The sequence below is a fragment of the Fundulus heteroclitus genome, chromosome 17, assembly GCF_011125445.2.
Source record: "Fundulus heteroclitus isolate FHET01 chromosome 17, MU-UCD_Fhet_4.1, whole genome shotgun sequence".
Classification (NCBI taxonomy): domain Eukaryota; kingdom Metazoa; phylum Chordata; class Actinopteri; order Cyprinodontiformes; family Fundulidae; genus Fundulus; species Fundulus heteroclitus.
This window is the reverse complement of record NC_046377.1, coordinates 3,691,645-3,697,885: the sequence shown is the minus strand read 5'-3', so window position 1 is coordinate 3,697,885 and position 6,241 is coordinate 3,691,645.

Sequence of the window (6,241 nt, the reverse complement as noted above, 5' to 3'; positions counted from 1 at the left end):
TGGAAGTAATAAGGCTCTGTTTCCTTTATCTAATTGAAGGGTCTTGAATTTTAACCTTGGTCTTTTCCCTTCCATGCAAATTTGGATAACTGCTTATTCCACATTGTAAATTAAGATTCTGGAATGTTAAATGAATGGTAATGATAGGAAAATAAATAGCAGCCTGGGCAGTATATTCATCTTTATTGTCGATTCTAGAAATCCAAAATCCAATACTAATTTTGACCATTTCAAGAGATCATTTTGTATGTTGTTGTTGATTATGGTAAAGTTAATTTCTTCAAATTTGTCCTTCATAAGTCTCACTCCAAAGTATATTATGGATTTATTTTAAAATGGGCATTCTTGACTATTTTCCTTACTTGGTTTATAGTTAAGAGCTAGTAATTGCCTTTTAGAGATAGTTACTTTATACCCTGACATTGTGAAAGGAGAGGAAATAAAAGGCACACAAATATCTCTTCTGAAAAGTATATTAACAAAGATGATTCAGGCAAAACTCTAGACCAAGAGTGTCAAACTCATTTCTACATTGGGCCACTTTGGCATCATGAAGTCATTTTGAGGGCTGGTTGCACCTGTATAGATGACACTTTTCATTTCAGAATTTTATTTCAGTTCACATAAAAATGTAAAAAAAAATTGACAGTAACATAAAAGTATCACCCTTAGGCCCAGTTTATACAGTTTATCTGCAAAAGAAGTTCATATTATGGTGAGATATTATTTTAAACTCATCATTCTGCTCATCACTTTTTCTCCTTTTGGACATTTCTCGGTTATTTTCATGTGTTGTGGAAAAACTGACTAGTCTAGTGGCGGATGCTGTTTTTAAAAAAATCAAGATTTGCTACAAGAGGTTTTAGCTACTTTATACACTTTAAAAGGATATATGCCTCTACTTTATGACATGATATGCCTTTGTGGCGCTTGAAGGCCGGATAAATTGCCTTGACGGAGCGGATTCGGCCTGTGGGCCTTGAGTTTGACACATGGCGAGCTCATGGAAGAGATCCATAGCACATGGAGTAGAGCTTCATACACCAATCAAGAAGCTTTGTTTCATCAGGATCTCTCAGAGCTTGGATTACATCAATTGGGTGCATCTATAGGGTTCTAAACAATATGTTATGTATGTAAAACATCTTTATCAATCATAAACCAGTCAGTGTTTGGTGTCAACCCTTGGCTTGATCAGTTGTTTTTCTCGTACTTCCCAGATGCATTTCCATGAACCTATTGAAAAGACGTTATTGCAGCTGACACAAAAGGAAGCATCCATCAAACAGAGAACCACATTGCACGTCCTCAACAAGACATTCAGTTTTTCCAAACTCTACTTCTGCAAAGATCCACGAGTTATTTTGACAGGCATTCATTCTTTGAAAGCTTTACATTAATCCCCTTTTCTACCACAATATCTTCCAGTGGTTTTCCAAGACTGAAAACAGTATTGAAAGGGTTACATTGGGACTCTGAAAAAATAATTACGTAATCTGCAAAAAGCTAACGTGACCTGGAGCCTGAACCCACACATAAGCTCTGGAGGGTGGAGGGAAGATGTCTGAATAAGAGGTGGTCCGCCAGTAAGAGTGGCTATGATGTTATAAATAAACAACTCTGCCATCTTTATAGTCCAACGTTAATTATCAAAAGCTGTTTTAGATTTTCTTACTGTGTCCCCTGTGGTACTCTAGTTTTTCTCTTGCTCTGTGCGGTGGACCCTCATTTATTCAGCAACTGTTGCTATGCCAGTAGTTCCTGGAGACATGCTCCAGGGTCGCTGTCCTCCTCTGTGGGCTCCGGCTCCTCTACGGTAAATCCTCGGCTTTTCATCTACCGCAGCACCTCCTGTGTGCCGCCATAGATCCATGCCCCAATGGTTTTTCATCTTGGTGAACGACGTCTGAAAGCAGATGTTCTTTACTTTTAGCTTTTTCTTTACCCCAGGAGACTCTTTTTGACTACCTCTGACGGGTAGTCATGGTTAAAAATAAACAGAAGAGGGTAGTAACTAGTTACATTTACTCAGTTACATTTACTTCAGTAACTTTTTGAAAAAAACATGCTTCTAGGAGTAATTCTACTGTACTTCTTACTTCTAATTGAGTAAATATCATATAGCAGTATGACCTCTCTTACTTGAGTAAAATTTCTTACTACTCTTTCCACTGTGAGTAACTTTACTGAATAAAGACTTTTTCAACCAAAAATGCACCAGAGACACACATCTACTGTTTACATTAAGCTGAGACATTGTGTTTGTGCACAAGCTTTTTTGTTGTAACGGTATTTTCTATCTGCTGAGCTTATTGAGCCATTTGGAGGTCAAGTAACCACAGGAAACAGTTGACAGCATACCTAGAACCAGAACCAAACATGGAGAAGCAGCATTTAGTTCCTATGCGCCAATTATCTGGAACAAACATCCAGAAAACTGTAAAGATGTGGAAAACCTTAGTTCCTTTAAATCAAGATTTTAAACACATTTGTTTAAAATTGCCTTCAACTGTCCTAGTTAACTGAATCACCACTTTTTTGTTCTATTTTCTATCTATATTTTATTCCTACTTGCTTTTATTCTGTTTTATTTTGCTATATTTTAATCATGTAAAGCACTTTGCATTGTCTTTGTACTGAATTGTGCTATATAAGTAAATTTGCCTTGCCTTGCCTTGCCTTGACAGTGTCATTGGAAGTACTTTGCACTGTCCTAACTTACTGCATGTACATTACCTGCTTGGTATCACGAGTTTTAGGTTGGAAAACATTGTCTAGAAAAGTGTTTTTCTGCCTGAATTTGTTAGTTTGTAATTGTTATTCTCTGTAAATTTTTATGTTAATCATTTAATATTTGTGCCTGACCGGCTACATCATTTTTGAATATTAAATCAGTTGAGTAGTCTTCTTACCAAATACTGTTTTACTCTTACTTGAGTAATTTCTTGGTTGGGTACTTTTTACTTTGACTTGAGTAAAAATATGTTGAAGTAGTACTGCTCTTACTTGAGGAAAAAATTTCTTGCGACTCTAGCCCCCTCTAAAAATAGAGTCATGCTAAGTTTCTGGGTCTTTCCTTTTCTCCAGGCTTCTCTCAGAACCATCTCCTTGGTTGTGACTATAATTGGTCTTCGTGGTGCTTCAGGCCAGGGATTGGAAGCCAGGGGTCCATAACCTCAGAGTTTCCTTCTTCTCTCTATGTCAATCAGAAGATGTCCATATTATTTCTTTTGGCTCTGGCCTCCAGGTCAGTAACGTTATGCTGTAAATGTTTTTGCTGCTCCAGGCTCTAACAGAGTACCTTGGTCCCCTCTGCCAACCACCACTTCACTTGTGTCTCCATTTCACCTGGTGTTCCTGTGAGCTGTGGCTTCATGATAGTAACCACTGGAATATCTCTCCAAATGAATTAATTAAATGATTTGGGCTCATTTAGAAGCCATGTACCCTTGCTTTTAAAAGCAAGAACTCTCAACCATCACTCAGCGCCTACAACTTACATCAGATCTCCACTCTGAAATTTTGGGGGGTCCTAAATTGGTTCAGACAGGTTCTGCACCTCCGTTTTCAGGCTGTCGAGCTTATGTTGTATTTCTTGTTCCAGTAATTGATTTCTCAGGTTCCTCTTTTCCCCTTTAAGTCTTCTTTTAACCCCTTTATCACTGCTAATATTTCCGTTGGAGCCATGCTTGCGTGGGTGTTAGCTTGTACCACTTCGGCTTTAGCTTTGATTGTCCCGTTGCCTTTATCTTGAGATTTTTTTGCATTTATTTTATGTTATGTATCCGTGACTTCATATTCTCTCTGAGTCAGATATAACGCTGTTAATTAGAGTGATTTGGGTAGTCCTGTGAAAGGATAAGCTTGATTATAAGCCAGTGACATTGGTGGATTATGGGAAGTTAATGGGTCCTAATAATCTGTTCCAGGGAGCTGTAGCTTCATGATAACCACTTGAATACCTCTCCAAATGAATGAATATCATTGTGAATAAAGACGTAATATACATTGGCGGCTTTTGTTTATTGATGAGCAAAAGTTCCACTCATTATTATTACAGCATTTCAGTCAGGTAGATGTTTGGATTTTCTGAATGCAACAAGCTGTGTCTATACTTGCTTTCCCATTTGTTGCTTTGTTTGGGTTTCATGGTTAATGGGCTGCATTTATGTGCCGCTTTTTCTGATCCGAAACCTTTTACAGCACCTCACACTCCCCAGTTCACATAGAAATGCACACATTAAATTCTACTTACTTACATTGCGTAGATTCCCAAAAACGTTGTCCCAAACCATATTTACAGGACAAAAAGACCCAGATCATCTAATTCTGTGCAGTCAAAGCAAATCTAACTTCATTAGATTTAAGATGGCTCATATTATTGCAGTCCAAGCTAAAAAAGTCAAATCCTCTTCCCACAAGTTCAGTTCCATCCAACGAAGACAGTTTAGTCACGCTGAGTTGGTCACAAAAGCCCAGTTAGTAAAACAATGACTGGTGTGTTGTATTTGTGTTTTTAGCCGTGTGATTTAAGACCCCACAATATGGGTTCCATCAGTCAGAATAGCATCGTTCCAGATGTCTTGGGTTTCATTCAGATGCAGCTTTGCAAAACAATTTTTTTTTCTTTATAAAAGAGTGTTTCTCCTAACAAGGCACCATGTTTTTCTCAGGATATTAGGCAAGGCAAGGCAAGGCAAATTTACTTATATAGCACAATTCAGTACAGAGACAATGCAAAGTGCTTTACATGATTAAAACACAGGAAAATAAAACAGAATAAAAGCAAGTAGGAATAAAATGTAGAAACAAAATAGAACATCAATAAACAGTTGGACTAAAAAAGTAGAACTTGTGATACTGTAAACAGTTTAAATAGAACAGTCAAAAACAGTCCTAAACAAATGTGTTTTTAATCTTGATTTAAAAAAACTTAGGTTTTCCGCACTTTTACAGTTTTCTGGAAGTTTGTTCCAGATAAGTGGAGCATAGGAACTAAAGGCTGCTTCTCCTTGTTTAGTTCTGGTTCTAGGTATGCAGAGAAGGCTGGAGCCAGAAGACCTGAGTGGTCTATTTATTGTTATTATGGATGACGCAGGCCTCTTTCATCAGAGGAGTCCAGCTGGCTGAGCACACAGGAACTGGTAGAGACACGGCACATCACAAAAGACGAGACGTTCTGACAGGGACGAGTTGACTGAGGCAGGTAAATGTAGACAGTTGAACAGGTGAGCCAAGGTGACTGTATTTAGTGGCAGCAGGTGGAGCTGATCTAGAGCAGCGGTGGCTGGAGGGAGACTGAGCTGATTGGATGATGGCTTAGAGGTGAAATCTGATTAAGGAAAGTCCAAAACAAACAGACAAAAAACTAAATAATGACAAAAGGTACGTATGGTGACCGTCAATGTATTCCTTGAACTTTTCCTCTTTTGCCACATTACACCCATATACTTCACTGCGATTAATTAAGATCTTATGTGATAGATCATCACAAAGTAGTGCATTGTTAAATGGTAGGAAAACGGTCATTGGTGTCCAAATGTTTTGCCACATGGGACAAACTTTCACATTTAAGTGTCCTCACGTTAAATTAAATGAGTTTATTTAATTAGAGCCAATTAATTGTAACGGTCACGTCAAAGTACCTTCAGAAAAAAAATTGTATATTCAGTCCAGTCATAAAGTCAGATTCAAAATCAATTCCTTTTTGTTGACAGCCTCCTCTCCTGTGGAACCAACTACCAGTTTTAGTCTGTGAGGCAGACACACTGTCTACTTTTAAGACTAGGCTTAAAACCTTCCTTTTTGACAAAGCTTCTAGTTAGAGTGGTTTAGGCAGGGCCAGAGTGGGACTAATTTTCAGCCCTGGAATTTCATGCCTCAGAATGGCCCATTTAAGATAACAACCTAATAGATAATATTCAGATTTATGTCATATTTCATCCTATTCCCTTTCAATTGTGGGCTTTGTGTATTTCTTGTTGTGATAAGAATTTGGATGTAGCTTGACAACAATAACATCCAACTAGAAACGTCTGAAAAACCCCTAAACTGCCAGTATTGTCAGGATTGTTATTTTTGATATTTTTTCCAATGTTGGTTTATTGAGCGCATCAATAAATATAAATTCAAAAATATAATTAAATGCAGTTACTGTGTGTAGTTTGGTAATTAAAAAAGTCACACTTCTTAATGTAACTAAATTCCTGATGAAACATTATTTTGAATTTAGTTTTAATAT